We start from the raw sequence: 17,511 nt of genomic DNA on the forward strand, positions 1-17,511 counted from the left end.
TATATATATTATATAAATTGAAACTAAAACAATTATTAGTTGGATGTACAAATTAACGTCTCCCATTCAGGATAGAATCCCACAACTTGGTCATACTCATTTACTGCTATAATAGTGTTCTACATTCTCCTCTCCTTCAACTCCTTAAGGGAAATTAACAAACTATAGTTTTCAAGAATTATGAATCAACCAGATGGTCACAGAGTTTGAAAAAGCTAGAAAATTGTTCAACACATGGTTCAATTAAGTAGTTCATCCAAGACAAAGTAAAGAAGAAACATTTTAAAACATTAAATACAAAAGCAGTGGCATTTGGCGTGCTAACTAATATTCGACATCAGAGTGACATTATAAAGAATAATTCAGGGGAAAAGGGTAGCAAGTATAAAATGAAACCAGAAAAAGTACCTCTACATTTGGTCCATATCCAGTAGATGATATTTTATATAGCAAGCACATAGATAATTTTACACCTAGCAATTCTTTTTAAGGGATCCAAGAATCAATCAGTATTTTCATTAGAGAGAACTGTCTACCAAAGCATAAGAATTCTGGAAGTTAAATGTCAGCAAATTCAAGGATTTGGTGTGTACAGTCACCTTCCCATTCTTCCCCATATTGCTCACTCTCCTTATCCATGCCAAACTTAGTTTCAACATAATGCAAATGCTTATTCTTTTAGTAGTATCCTCTCATCTGAATGGCATGGAGTTGGGGAATCTGAGCCTTCACCTTGTGTCTTCAATGCCTTGTTTTTCAGCTTTATCACTACTGAGGATATATTGACATTTGAAACTAAGTAATTCCCTAGGGTAAGGTAGACTGCCCACTGTTGGATGGATTAGGAGTAGCCCTGGCCTCTACCCACTAGATGTCACTAGCATTTCTCCTGGCTAATCCGGGAAAACCCAAACCATCTCCAAATGTTACAAAATGTTTCCCACTGGGAAGAGGCAAACAAAATTACCTCTGTCTTTCCATTGGGATGAACTTTCAAATATAAACTAAGTTCTTTCCACAATGAATCATGGATAAAGCAACTATCCATGACATAAGTGGACCCAAAATATTTTTCAATACTGTCAGTCAATGAGTGTATAGAGTAGAGCACCGAGCTAGAATGTTGCTAAAGGAGCTTCCAAGATCACCTTTTGATTTTTATTAACAAAAACCCTAAGGCTTTTGTTAATACTACATGAGTATTTTTCCAAACTCACCCAGTGAGCCAAGCTGAAGGTCTCTTTGTTTCTTTCAAACACCTATTTGCATAGTCCAATATGTTATCACCATATTGATGAGCTGTAGATTACCTAGTTATGTGACCTATAAAGCCGCAAGTCATTTCCATACTGGAAAACAGTAGAAGGAAAAACATGGAAATGGCAACAAAACAAAATGATTCAAATTTCACCCCCTACTCTCCACTCTACACAAATAGTTTTAAACAAGCGAGCCCGGCCAAACATCTCACATGTAGGGAGCAGAGGAGGTTCAGTTCATCTTTTACAGAATGTTATGTATCTTAATTCATTTCCGGTATGTTATTTTATGATTAATTTTATGAAAGTGTAGATCTAAATATAGCTTACAGCCAAACTGTCAAGAAGGGAAACCATTGCTACTGATTATTTTTTTTCCCAAAAGAAAAGTAAGAATCTTTGTTCTCATTAAGAAGGTAAGGCTCAAAGTGACATTTATATCAAAACTCCCTCACCATTGCACTTCAGGCCGTCCAAATTAGAAATATAACTTCTTGCAGAAGGCTATGCACCCTAAGGAGCTAATGGTGTACTTCTCTTGTCAATGAAATGGAATACTTCTATTTAGAAAAAAAGAATCACACGGAGGAAATTACAGGGCAGACTTAGCACTGTAGAAAAGATGGTAGAATAGAATAGAATTGCAGAGGCTGGAAATGTAGCTCAGTTGATAAAGTAGATATAACATGCATGAAGTCCTAAGCCTGATCCCTGCCATAATCAGGGCATGGTGGTACATACCTGTAGCCCTAGCATTTAGGTGGTAAAGGCAGGAATATCAGGAGTTCAAGAGCATCCTTTTCTATGGAACAGGTTTGTAGCCAGCCTAGAACACATGAAACCCTGCCTCACAATTAAAATAAAATATGACAAATTAGAATTACAATACCTGTAATGGACAAACCACTACCTCATTCAATCACGAAATCCATCCTGAGAGGTTGCTCTCTTCATTTTTACACAGGAAAAAAAAATGAGGGATGTATGCTCAACCATGCACAAGTGTGGAATTGAAACTGGAATCCAGATTTCCTGCTGGGACCTCCATTATTCTTGTTATATATCTGCCTCTAAAGGTAGAGCAAGACACTCCTCCATCCCTTTGGGTATTGATAACATCTGTATTACCTAACCTTTCCTGCCCAGAGTGATAGCAGAGCCTGCTCTTCTTCATGTGTCTTCACTGGGTGGGCAATCAGGAGACCGCTTTTCTAGTGCCCTTACATTGGCCATAGCTGTGTGAAGAACTCTACCTAATGCAAAAAAAGAAGTGAACATGCTCCCTCCACACCTGAGCAATTTAAAGCCTTCTTGCTTTTTCTCCAATCTACCAGCTATACGGAGGCTATGAACTTTTCATTGTACGAAACCACTGAGATTTAGGTAGAAATATAACTTCTTTCAGGAGCCTGGGCACCCTGTGGAGATAATGATACACTCATATAGCAGTTTTTCCTCAAAACCAACTAAGACAGCAACACAGTGGCAGAGCTGGAGACCAGCAGATAGTTAAAGTACTTCTGGTATCTCAGCCTATAGAGGACTGTTACAGGTACGCCTTATCAGGATCTCCAAGGACAGCTTTCAGCTAGCACTAGGAAACCCAGTAGGCTGGTGGGTATTAGCAGAAAGCTGCTTCTACCTCTGCTCAAGGATTTTGCTTTCCAAGGACTTTAATTCTATCACGCCTCTTGAAAATAACTGGTTTTAGAAACATGAACATCAGGTTCTCCTAACAAAAGTAAGGAGACCTTGGGATATCCAAGTGAGTCTTTCCTTCCTTGAAACATTTTCTATGCCGAATACATACCAACAAGTAAGGGAATTAACAAGTTGAATTTCGCTCTGCCAAAAGTCAGTAACTTAAAAAGGAACCAATAATTCCTTAATATATCAAGACCTACACTAATAACCATGCTTCAAGATTTCATTTTCAAACATTCCATCTCTCTTTTTTAAAAGGAGCTATTTGGAGTAGTACACTTTTTTATATTATAAAGGGGGTAAATAGGCTGTCATAATAACAGAGTTTAGTAAAATTACCAGTACTTAATATTCTAGAGGAAATTTTGGGAAATTACAAGGTACATTTGAAGTCACAGTTAAAATACATTGTTCTAGCTAATTAGATATACCTACAATGCAAAGACAGAAAGTCCAGGCATCCGATCCAGTCTCTCAAATCAGCTATAGACTCCTCTGAATTCAAAATTACCTAGGAGATGCATCTCATCTCTCCTGTTCTTTGACTAGATAAAGATTAAAACATAAAAGCAGGCATATACCATACCAGTTTATTTCAAACCTGTAAATGCATTTGTGGTGGGGATATAGGTTAGATGGTAGAGTGCTTGTTTTCCAAAACCAGGCATTGACACATGACTATAATCTCAGCCCTCAGAAAGTAGAGGCAGAAAGAGGAGGACTTTAAGGTCATTCTTAGCTGCAGAGAAAGCTCAAGGTTATCCTGGGATACATACCAAAAACAAGTAAGTACATACACAAATACAAAAGTTAAATATATGTAAAATATAATGATAAAATGGCAAGGTAGAGTCCAAGTATAGTTTATTAAGTTAACTTTGCTTTGCTTTCTCACTGTAAAGTGCCTTACCTAACTCATTGTTTGATTGGGGGCTTGGTATGTATACTACAACTCTGTTGGCTAATACAATGAGGCAGAAGGGCCGATTATGGCTCATCTGAGTATGGATCTCTAGAGGTTGTGTGTATTTCCATTTGCTCTCTTGTGTTTTGACTTCACAGGGAGGTTGTGCCTGGGATGCCCCAATGATTCCAGCAGAGGGAAGAGAATAATATAGAGCAGACCCAGTGTACAGGCACCCAAGAGAACTCAATCAAAGTCCAACTGATCCTAATCAACGTCAAGGTTTATTAAAGGTTAGAAAATTTCCCCAAAGACCAGTGTCTGTAAATCAAAATGCATGCATAGATGTGTGCATATTACAGCTGAAGTCTGTAAACTCAAGAGAAATGGTGACTTTCGCATGTAATTGAGTTTTGGGTAGCTTGCTACACAGCCAGAGCTAATGGATACAATTACTCAGTTGTGTATTTTGCCATCTCATAAGGATATTTTCCCCTAGTGTGTCCCATTCTTTTACTTAGTTTTAAATTTCCAAATTCATTTACATGTTGGAATATATTGTTAATGTCCTAACTCATAGGAAAGTTTTAGAGTTTCTTAACTGAGTCTTGGTCATATAAATTTACATCTATATTGTAAACATAAGGAACCATTATATTATCAGAACATTTGTCCACATGGAATGGTCACATTGCTGATGGAAGTGAGAGATAAATATACAAATAAGAGAAATTCAGAAAATTAAAGGTTAGAACATTTCCCCAAAGATCAGTGTCTATAAATCAAAATGTATGCATAGATGTGTGCATATTAACATGCACACACATACACATTATTTAAAATTTTATATTTATTCATTTTTATTTTATGAATGTTTTTCAGGCATTTGTGGAAATGCACTATGTGCACACAGTGCATGTAGAGACCAGAAGAGAGCATTGGATCCCCTGGAGTTATAGAGCATTAGCTGCAATGTGGGTGCTAGGAAACGAATCTGGGTCCTCTGCAAGAGCAGCCAGTGCAATTAATTGCTGAGCCATCTCTCTGGCCCCTAAAAAAAATTTAAAAAGATATTTTAAAAGATATTGGTGTCAAGGTTAAATCCCAGGCCAATGACATCACAATCTTTTGGGGTGGAATCCGGGTATTTTAAAAGCTTCTGTGTCCTTTGCCTTTAATTACCAAAGTTCAGATTACTCTTGCTTTTCAATAAAACAAATTCAAAACAACCTTTTCTTCTATTGCTGTATATTAGCAAAGTAACATACATTAGATTTTAATTTTCCTCTCTGAACATCAGCTTATATTATACCTCAGCTCTTTACTTTGTGACTACTCAGGAGATTGAAAGGAGAGAACAGCCAATTTCACAATTATATTTCATAGTAAATTTCACTAGGTTTAATTCAACCTATCTCCATGTTTTCCTATCTTCAAAAGATAATTTACTCAAAAAGCAATTCAGAATAACTTAAAATAATGTTTTTTTTTAATTAGTCAAAGAACTCTTTTAAATCAACCAAACAGTACCTCTAGGCATTGTTTAAGAATATAATATGGCATAATCAAGCATCTCTTGGTATTCAAAAATGTGTTATGTTAAACTAATAGACACACTCATTAAAGTCTTGTGGGAAAACAAACATAAGGTGGCCTACGCTTACATTGAGTTTAATTCCAATCAACACCTGTTCTAGAGAGATGGACTTATTATCAGATTCTATCTTTAGACATAGTAATATAAGGCAGAATTGTAATAAAGCATTTGAAGAAAGCAGCTACAGTGCGAAAGAGCCACTCTCTTATGAACTGAGGAAGAGGCATGTATTGAGTCCCCATGACAACATCCATTATTCACCTCTCCTCAGACTTACAGATTTCTATGTGTAACAGGTTATGGGACATTACCGCTCACATGTCTAAACAGCATCCCAACTCAGCTCTTCATCTCCCCCCTAAGAAAGTTGTTCTTTTCAGTCTCTGGAAATTGTAGTAACTCTATAAAAACTCAAGACTTGGGCTGGGAAATGGCTCAGTCTGTACAATGTGTGTTATGCATGCATGAGGACCTGGATTCAGATTCCTAATATCCACATAAAACTCAGGCATGGAGACTCACAGCTATAACTCCACTGTTGGGAAGCAGAGACAGGCAGATCCCCAGGCCTCTTTGACTAGCCAGCCTGGCCTAATTGGTGAGGTCCAGGTTCAGTGAGAGACCCTGTCTGAGACAATAAGTTGGAAAGCAATAGAGAAAGACACCCGATGTTGACATATAGTCTACACATGCACACAAGTGCAAGAACTGTCTACACAGACGTATATAGACATAAAAACAATTGCACAAATACAACACACACAAAACCTCAAGACTCGACCCCCAGAACTTCTCGTTCTTTGATTATATCTGCACACTGTCAGGAAATATAATATAGACATCCTAAATCTCATCAATTCTCACTTGCAAAAGTACTGAGGCTTTGGCTCAAGTGGCAGTCATCGTGCATCTGGGTCACTGTAGCTACTTTACAAGTATTTCCCATGGGCTACCCTTGGTCCCTTCCCTACTCTCAAAACTAAAACAAGCATAGACTCTTAGTAGGAGCACTCGTGTCACTCTGATACTCACCCTCCAATGGCTTTACATCTTATTCAAACTCAAAGCTAGTGCTTCAAATGCATGACATGATTTCAACATATCTAACGCCTCATGTCACTTCTGACTTCGACGGTCACTGCTCCAATATATCCTGCCCTCCAGCCATGCCTGGCTGCCCATTACTTCTCTATTGGCACAGAAACAGGAGAATAAGGGTTGTGGCTTGAGAGACAGAAGACTGTCAATGCTAAAACCAGTAAATACCAGGAAACCCAAAATAAGTTGATCAGTCTACTTTTCCCTCTTTATAAAACACATTTCCCGAGATATCTTCATTGGTGTGTTTTCTTCTACCTCCCTCTGCTTAGGTATTTGCTTGTTACCTCTTTGTACATCTTGCCCATTCCTCCCTTCTATCTATGTTTATCCCAGCTTCCTAGTTCCTTCTCGTACCACATAGTGTGTATTATCTTTCATTTCTTTCCCCTCAGTAAGAATGAAGACTATTGGGGCTATTTTGTTTACTGCTGTATTCCTAGAATCTAGAACATTGCCTGTCACGTAGTAGATGTTCACTAACTATCTACTGGATGAAATAATTCTCTGTACTGTTCAATAATGTTTCAGGGAATATTTACAATTTAGGATTATTATATTGGTTCTAGATGGCACTAATATAATAAAACGAATAAAATACTTTTAGTTTTGATCGTAGGAGCTATCATCAATAAAATGACAAGAAAAATTACAGCACGGAAAAGTTTAGTGATTGTGGAAGAAAAAGAAGTTGAAATTTGATCCAAATCTTATAAAGAAGAATAAGAAGGAAAGAGGCAGGTAGTATTACTGACATAACATACATTTCACTATTTGTGCGTGCATTTATATGCATTATAATCCACTTATACTTCTGAATATCGCACTGCCTTCACCATTCTAATGATACAAATAACTCACCTGAGGGTGAGGGGAGGGGTTCAATACATTTTATTCTTATTAAAGATTGGCAGTATATCAGGCAGAGTGCAGATCAGAAAACTGAAATCACCTCATTTCATCCACAACTGGTTTCATAAACAAATTTGTATTATTGCAAGAATATGATAGAGAGTCCTTAATTTCTTCCCAAATAACTGTCTCTTCTAAGAGGCAAATATTTGCATCATAGCAATAAATGTTAAACTTCCTAATAGCCTTTTCTTTCTCCCTTTTCTTAATATTGGCTTTTGTTTCAACTTCTGGATATATCATGACATGCAGAGCTTGAGGCTTATAAGGTTCAGGGCACATAACTCCCATCAACGATAAATGGAACACCAGTGTAAGATACCAAACTCCTTCTGTGTGAGAGCAATTGCTTTCCCCAGCCACTGAGCTCTCTAACCCTTGGGCTTGCCCATAGTCCTGTGATTCTGACAATAATCTGATTTACTGCCTCTGCGTAGCAAAACAAAGAATGCCAACCAATCCTCCATCCTTTTTAAAATGAAGAATAAAACACAGGTACAACTCATCCTAACGTTAACTGAGTTCATCAAAGGGAACAGCTCCTGATGGGAGATACAGCAGAGTCTTATTTGACATTATCCAGTAGACAAGGGAATGATTTAAGAGACAACCCTTGTTCTGAACCAACACACACATTTTCATGGAGGATTTTTTTGCTAGATGAGGCTGCAAACACCTGGTCTTTTGTTCATTGATTTGATTTCTTAATTTTTTGAGACTTTCATACATGAGTAATGTATTTACATAGTTTCTACCTCTGCCTCTCCATCTCCAAGTCCTAGGAAGTTCCTGATGCATCTCCTAAAGCTCTTGGCTTCTTCTTTAAGTATTATTGTTACATATATACATTGTCTGTCTGTCTGTCTGTCTGTCTGTCTGTCTGTCTCTCTCTCTCTCTTCATAAACAATTATTGAGTCTATTTACTGGTGCTAGTACATACAGGTGTTTATGGAGAACCACTTAGGATTAGATAACCAATCAAAGAGCTCATCCCTTTGGAAAACTGATTCTCCCTTTCCCAACAGCCATAGATTTCATGTTGCTCTGGAAGGCAGTATCTATCAGTTGGCATCCTGGTCCTCTAGCACTTACAAGGTTTTTGATCCCCTTCTAGGATGTTGCCTGAGCCCTAGGGGTAGGATTTTCAGTTTAGATGTATCAATTGGAGTCTGACACCATTCTCCACATTTTCACCTTTTGTGGCTCTCTGTAAACATCTTCATCTCTTGCAAAAAGAAGCTTCTTTGATGAAGGGTGAGAACTACTCTTGTCTGTGGGTTTAAAAAGAAGTATTTAGAATACAGTTAGAAATTTTATTGGTTTAAATAAATTATAGTAGAAAGTTATCTTGTAAGGTCTATGCTTTCTCCAGCCACAGGTATTTGGCTAGGTTAACAGTGCCTGCCATGAATTCTCTCTTACTGAGTGGGCCTTAAGACCAGTTAGACCAGTTAATTGTTGGTTACCCCCAAGACAAAAATGTCACTATCGCACCTTGTTATTTTAAGAGTTCTGGTCGGAGCATTTTGTTTTGTTTCATTTCGAGACATGGTCTTAAGTATCTCGGGCTTACTTTAAACTCATTATGCATCTAAGGATAACTTCAAACTTCTGGACCATTATGCCCAATTTATGCTGTACTGGAAAATGAACCCAACACCTTGTTCATACTAGGCAAGAATGCTATCAACTAGTCTATATTTCCAGCCCTAACAGTTTTAGTTGTAATAGCAAAGGTTTAAATATCAGTCTCATGATGTGAAATTCATTTAAGTGAGAGATGTCAGCCTTGGAAAAGTATAAAAGCAAGGAGCCTTGGTCTTTGAAACTGAAAAGTACACTCCAGGCTGCAGCAATGAGGCCTGATTACCTGTCGGCCACATCTCTGCAAAGACTCCTGAGTGAGATCACCAAATGAAACTGTTTATTCTCATGTGGTTTATTAAGGAGACTAGACACAAAAGGTTATATTACTATAATACAAAGCAATAAAAATAGAATATTTTACATTTACAATATTAGTAATCTTATGGAAGAAATATTTTTAGCATAAGTATTTTGTCCTTGTGCTATGGAGTATGGAAGATGAATTCCTCAATTTTTAACCGGTAAAAGAAAAATGAAAGGGAATATCTGGGTGTATAGATGACTCAGAAATAGCAGAAGGTAGACAGTTGAAGTTGGATCTAGTTCTTTACAGATAAACTTTGCAATGGATTACCTCTGTAAGATCCAAGGTAACAAAGATATATAACTTGAAGAACATTGGTTGTTTGAATTCCATTACTACCACAGCCATCAACCATGATATAGGCCATAATAAAAATGATAATAATAAAATTAACACTTGGTGCTGAAAGTAATCTTACACATTGGTCTTGACTTTCATTTTTCTTTCCTAAAGATAAACAGAATCTTACAGCGACTAAATGACTCATCAGTGGCCACTCAGATGGTAAGAGGAAGCTTGTCTTCCAAAATAGGGGTTGGCAACCTTTATCTGTAAAGGACCAGATAATAAAATATTTTAGGTTTTACAGGCGAAATGGACTGTTTATTCTCATGCATTCTATTAAGGAGACTGTACAAAAAGAAGCTATATTACTATAGTACAACACAATAAAAACTGAATATTTTATATTTACCATATTAGTAATCTTATGACAGAAATATTTTCTAACATAGGTATTTTGTCCTCGTGCTGTTTAGTACGCAAGATGAATTCCTCAATATTTATCCCATAAAAGAAAAAGGAAAGGGAACATCTGGGTGTATAGATGACTCAGGAATCGCAGAAGGTAGACAGTTGAAGCTGCATCTAAGTCCTTGAAGGCATGCCTATGGGCATGCCCATTGAGGGATTATCTAGTTTAAATTAATAGAGGATGAAAGACCCATCCTAAATGTGTGTGGAACCATTCCATGGGCTGGGTCCCAGACTTCATACAAAGGAAAAAATGAATGCAACACCAACATTCATTGCTCTCTACTTCTTTACTGTGGATGCAATGTGACCAGCTGCTAGTATGTAGATGGAAATGACCAGATGATAAAAATAGCATGAAATGTATTTGATCAAGATCAGTACAGGGATAATCAATCGAGAATTAAAGTATTGTACATTTCTCTCTCTCTCTCTCTCTCTCTCTCTCTCTCTCTCTCTCTCTCTCTCTGTATGTGTCTTGCAAAGCACAGAAACAATTATATCATGTACCTAGAGTTTTCAATGTGAGAAAAAAAGGGAGGATTCACAGGAAATGAAACTACAATGTATAATAAGCCTAAGATAACATTTTCAATTGAGAGTACGTACACAGGCACATGGGCCTTTTGAATTTGCAAGGAAAAGCCATAAAGCCAAATATTGGTGAAACAAAATTACTTATAAACACTAAACAATTATAGCACAAAGAAAATGAAAGTGTTGGCAAGAGACTATGCCAGTAAAACCAAATAAGAAATATTAACTCTGAAGAGTCATTTAACCGAGTATGATAATTGAAATTTGAATGAGAAGCCAAAAGTTATTTCTAATGCTTGACAATAAGTACCACTTTTTAGAAATATTTTTGCATGTGGTCCTGCACCTCCTTCCTGGCTCTTACAATCTTTCTGCTCTCTCTTCTGCTGTGGTCCCTGAGCCTTGGGCAGGTGAAGTTTAATAAAGGAGTCCTGTTCAAGGACAATCATTCAGCAGAATCTTGATCTCTATGCTTTGGCCATTTGTGACCTTTTGTGTTCCCGGCCCTTCACTGCATGAGGGAGGAGCTTCATTAATGAGAACTGAGAGATTCATTAATTTTCTCTTCTTTACCCCTGTTCTGTGTTCCATGATCCTTAGGTATAGAGGTTGCTACAAGCTCCTGGGAACATGCTCATATGATTCTATGGCAATGGTGTCAGCATACACAAGTTCATGAAAATTCAGACAGACAAAACCCCAGCATAGAACTTTGAAAATAAACCGCAGACCCTAATCTTATCTGAAGAAATATTAGCAACTGATTGCTGCTAGGTGAAGAAGAGCTGATCTTCCTAAAACAAGAGACTCTAGATAGGCTGACTAGACCTCAGTGGATGGACTTGCACTGGGGAATGTCTGGGGACACTGACTTGACACAGTGGGCCTTAGCAGAGATGACAGAGTATATGGGCTCCAGTGGGGGGGGTGTCCATGGGAGAGTGCCATTGGGGACAGGGGTATTAACGATCATTAAGATTGTTTGAGATGTTCTGTATGAAATACACAAAAATTCAATAAAAAAATTTAAAAAATATTTTTGCAGTTACCAAATCATCTCCCTCATTACATAAATGAGAATAGTGAAATAATAAGTTTATTTGTTGATGATAGTGGACTATTTAGATAATTAGGAAGCATCGTGTAATAATCTACAATGCCTAAGTACACTGATGAACCATGAATGGTTAACAAATGGATTGTGGTATTTAATCAGAGGTGCATAATTAGATATTTAACTTGTTTGTTTTTTTTGTTTGGAGACACAAAAATGCACTCTGTAGCCTCGCCTGTCCTAGAATTCATGATATAATACAGGCTGAACTCAAACTTGCAGTGATCCCTCAGCTTCCATGTGCTAAGATTACAGTATGATATATCATACCTAGCAACTAACTCGATATTTAACCAGAGCATATTGCCTGGGACAGGTGGATGCCCTAGCTCTTTCATTTCTTCCATAAAGAACCTCACCCACTTCCTGGGATCTGCATTCATCAAAACCTGTAAAGGACAGGTAGTACTGACATACACATAAACAGAGATGTTGCAACTGTCAACAAACAAGAATTTTATGAACAGACACTTTTTACAGGTCTTACCCATTTCTGCTTCCTAATAATTTTACTTTCAGATCATCCATACCAATTAAAAATGCCCTTCTGGGGCTGGAGATGTGACTAAACTGTTAACAGTACATATTGCTCTTTCAAAGGTCCTAAGTTGGGTTCCCATGTCAGGTGGCTAAGAATTGCCTGTAACTCCAGCTCCAGGAGATTCGACACCCTCTGAAGGCACCTGCACTCACGTCCACATACCTACACACAGACAGACAAACAGATACACACACACACACACACACACACACACACACACACACACTTTTTTTCTTTTTTTTTTGAGATAGGATCTCATCTATGTAGCCCTGACTGGCCTGGGGCTTGCTGTGTAGACCAGGCTGGTCTCAAACTCACAGAGATTCACCTGCCTCTACCTCCTGACTGCTGGGATTAAAAACATGTGCCACCACCCTTGATTAAAGAAGGGTGACTCTTAAAAGATTTATTCATTCACTTTATGTTGTATATATGGGTATGTCTGAGTGTATGTAGGTGCACCATGTGCATGCAGGCAGTTGTGAGATGCCATGTGGGTGCTAAGTCAGGGTCTTCTAGAAGAAAAGCAAGAGCTCTTAACCACTGAGCTATCTCTGCATCCCTACATATACATAATTAATAAAATATTTAAATAAAAGAATGCCATTCCATGAGGGCCCATACTGGATCATGTTCAAGCCTTTGTTTGCTGAGAGGTGACCATAGGTCCTACTTACTAAGAGGCCTACCTATTTCCCTGTAAACCCTAGCAAGAATATGGGTTCTAGTTGGATCTGCCAAGTGAAGTGATACATAGCATCAATGTGATATATTTGGTTCTACCAGCCTCTTCTCTTTCTGGGCAAGGGGACTGGGTAGGGAGAAGATTTCTCTGGATGAAACATGTAGATATCTGAGATTTATTTATGTTGCTTCTGCCACCACAGAGCTTTTTAGGGCTACCCCAAGGATTTAGGTTGGAAATCCAGAGGCCAATACATAGCTGTTTCCTCCAGAAGGATATGACCACTGATGTCTTGAATCCAAAGAGCTATGATCACTCACATGGGATCATTACAATGTGAAGGCTATTAATATCCTTTTATGGAGTGCATTACAAGGAATGGAATCCAAGGTCTTGAATAGGCTAGGGAAGAGCTCTGTGTCTGAGCTCCACCCAAAACCTGTTAATTGATTGCTTCAAACTTATAAGCTACTTAAATCTAAACAAAAGTGTGATAATTGTTTGGATAGATATAATTATTAAGTAACCATACACTCGAAATCCTTTTTTTAAAGGCTGAGTAGAGCAGAAAATGAAATAAATTGAATTTATATTCAGAAACAATGATTCATGAATGTATTTTTCTGAGCTAGTAGCACAGAAATAATTGCAAATGAGAAATTACTGCCTTTAGTTAACTACATTTCTTCCCCTAAATCCTAACTGTATTAGTAGTTACTTTTCAGTTGCTATGATAAAATGCCATGACTGAAATCAATTTAGAGGAGAAAAGGGTTTGTTTTAGCTTATGGTTTCAGAGAGATTAGAGTCCATAATGGTGGGAGAACATGGCAGCAGGTGTCTGAGGCAAAAAAGGCAGTCAGGAAGCAGAGAGATTACATTTTCTCTGCATGTAGGAAGCACAGAGAGAAAGCAGGAAGTGGGGCCAGGCTACAAAGTCTCAAAGCCCACCCCAGTGATGTAATTCCTGCAGCAAGCTCCACCTCCTAGAGGTCCCATAACTTTCCCAAATAATGCCACCAACAGGGGAACAAGTGTTCAAATGCATGAGCCAATTGGGTACATTTCACACTCAAATAACAACACTAATCATGGAGTTGCTATTATCCTCCCAGTACTGTGTAGGGTACTCATGGCAAATGCAGCTTTGGAAAAAAAAAAAAAAAAAAAGGATCTGGCCAATCGCCACTCTTTCTATACTGCTCATGGAGTGCCATCACCAATACAGCTGCTTGCTTTTATGTCCCCTTGCTGACAATTAAAAATTTAGCCCCAAGGGACTGGAGAGATGGCTCAGTGTTTAAGAGTACTGGCTGCTCTTGCAGAGGACCCAGGTTTGATTCCCAGCTTCCACGTGGCAACTAACAACCATCTGTAACCCCGGTTCCAGGGACTCTTACTCCCTCTTCTGAACTCCACAGGCATTGTGCAACATGGGTGCCCTTAAACACATGCAGGCAATACACTCATACACATAAGATAAAATAATACATAAAACATTAAAAAAAATATTTCCAGACAAGATCACTGTGTTGAGCCTAAGATCCACTGTTGGATGAAATAAAAGTTTCTTAAAATCAAAGCTGTTGCTACTTTTTAAATGTTTTTTGACATAGGACAAATAAATGTCTATTTCATTGCAAAACATAAAGGCAGACATTTCAATGCTTGTGAAAGACCTGGGCTCCAGAGGGAAAGGGTTTAGATCACAATAAAGGACAAGCTCTTCAAGAGAGAGTGTGATGTTGACTCTTCAATGTCAACTGGACTAGACTTAGAATAACCTAGGAGAATGGTGTGGTTATACCTCTGGATGTATCTGTAAGGGCATTTCCAGACAAGACTGAGTAAGGAGGAAGACCTATCCTGAATGTAAACAGCACCATTCCAGGGTCTGGGAGTCCAGACTGAATAAAAGAAAAAAAGGAGAAAACCCGCTGAGAACAAGTGAGCCAGGATGGAGAAACGGTAAAAATTATAATGATATGAGAAGGGGAAGTTCTCAGAGAAGGAGCCTATTACTTAGGAGTTTGGTTGAAGCCTCTTGCCAGTGAGAAGAAAGAATTCCACCACAACAACATTTGAGGCCTTTCTCCCTCCCTAGCTGGAGATGTGTCATTTTCTAGGACTCCTACCAGAAACCCTTGTGAAATCCTAGTGTATCTTAGCTTTATCTTATCAGTTTATAATCCCAACCAAAGCAACTCTGGGGCCACCCTACAATCTCACTTCTGAAAAAAAGTCCTGCTAGACAGCTTGACCAGGCTCTAGTGGCCTGACTCATACCAAAGAACATTTGAAACAAACTTGACTTGATAAGCCTTAACATATAAGATGGAATGTGTGAAATAGCCATATAATATGTATTATATATTATGAGTGCACATGTATACCTGGAAGCTATATAACAAAAAAAACACAGTGCCAGTCAGGAGAAGCCACTCTTCAAGTTGTAGGTCAGGGTACTCCAAGAGACTTCCAAAATTACACAGACTATTGACACATCCCTTGATTTCCTCCCAGAACTTAAGTCCCTATTGCTGAAGACAGGTCACACTTTGGACACAGGACTTGGAACAATGGAGCTGAACTGACCTGGAAGTCTCCTCCCTGATGACTAGCTCTCATGGTATCCAAGGATACTATAGTAGCAGCTAAGGGAGCAAACCAATCAATGGTCCTACCCAGCTGTAAAGCCTAATAAACAACAACTGGCCCAGCAAACTATCTCTATTGGTGAAGTAGTCTCATTTTTATCATGAAGGTAATCAACAGCTGCCTAATTGAAATGAAGGTTTTCTCAGTGGGAAAGAACTTATGTGTGGTACTGCAAACATAGCCAAACACTCATGGTGGAAGAACTCATAGATCCTAGAGAAAAACCTACTTTTACCACATCCCTAGATCAATGTAAATCCATACTATATTTTATATATGCATCCTCATATTTACAGACAAGTGTACCTCTCACAAGATATCAAAGAAGCTTCTTCAGTTCTACAAATGATCAAACTCAAAGAATATGTTAGATGCTTAGTCCTAAGGGACACATCTTCAATGATTCCTCTGCACAGAGTATGAATGCATTTCTCAGCCCTCACCAGAGAAGTGTTTTTATGCAGTAGATGGTAATTAACACAGAAACCCACAATTAGCCAATGAGCATAGAACAAGAGGCTGCAGAGTATACAGCCCTAAACAGGACACCTATTTCAAACCTCTGCCTCCTAAGGCTCAGGGGTCATTGTGGGAGAGGAGACAGAAAGATTATAAGAGCCAGAAGGAATGAATGACCACATGGAAAGAGAGTCTTCCAGATAACTAATAGTTAATCAGTCATATGAACTCTCAGCAATGCTAACAGCATGCACAAGTCCTACTATGCAAGCTCAAACCAGACAAAATCCTAGCCTAGAAAGGGGAAGTGGATCAGAAATTCGAACCACCCTAAGGAACTTTTGACAACTGATAGTTTCTGCAAAGGAGAAAGATACTTTCTTACAGGGATGAGACTCTTGGTGGGCCCAGTGGATAGACCCATACTGATGGATATTTGGGTACAGGTGGGAGCAGTAAAAGGAGCTGCAGATAAGGGAGGGGATCTAAGTACCATCAAATTATATTGTATGAAAATCATAAATTTGAGAAAAGGGAAAAAATTTTCTCAGCAACCTTTGAGATGTAACATAATGGCACATTTTAACCAACAAAAAGGTCTCTATGACAAATTCTCAAACACTGAATAGCGATTTTTTTCCCTTGAGAAGTTTCTACCCTAAAATTTTCCTTGTAGAGCTCTTTAATGTCTTTGGTCAGGTTTATTCCAAGATATTTTATTTTTTTGTGGCTATTGCATATACCCATGCTCTTAGGCATATTTTTATTATTTCATTGAGTCCCTATTTTTAATAAAACCTTAATGTTATGTCTCCAAATCTGTCTTTATCTTGATTGATTGATTGATTGATTGATTCATTCATTCATTCATTCATTCATTTTTGAGATATGTTCTAATGTAGTCCAGCCAGGCTTCAAACTTGCTATGTAGCCAAGGATGATCTCAAACTTCTGATCCTCTTGCCTCTACCTTCCAAATGCTAGGATTACAAGCATGCATGGCTCATCCAATTTATGTGGTAATGAGGTTCAAACCCAGGCTTCATATATGCTAGGCAAGTATTGTACTAACAGATCTACATCCACAGTGCTGTTTATATCTCTTCTTCCTAAAAGTCAGCAACTTCTACCTAGGAAATCTTGTAGGCTGCTGGCTTCCACTCCCTTTTCATATCTATTCAGCCATCAACATCTGCTTTTATTCTCTACTTGGTCAAATTTTCTCCCTGTCACTACAGTGGCCTACAAACTATTATCTACAGCAATTCTTGCCCTTTTCCAACTCTAGTCCTCTCTTTCTCTCTCTCTCTCTCTCTCTCTCTCTCTCTCTCTCTCTCT

General features: G+C 38.2%; 1 protein-coding gene across 5 annotated transcripts in view; it reads right to left on the reverse strand.

Moving 5' to 3' along the window:
- Positions 1–17,511, reverse strand: part of Frmpd4 (FERM and PDZ domain containing 4) — a 990,592-nt gene that overhangs the window by 501,868 nt on the left and 471,213 nt on the right. The gene's annotated exons all lie outside the window — the stretch shown is intronic.

Source organism: Nannospalax galili, unplaced genomic scaffold (genome assembly GCF_000622305.1).
Source record: "Nannospalax galili isolate Female #2095 unplaced genomic scaffold, S.galili_v1.0 scaffold606, whole genome shotgun sequence".
Classification (NCBI taxonomy): Eukaryota; Metazoa; Chordata; class Mammalia; order Rodentia; family Spalacidae; genus Nannospalax; species Nannospalax galili.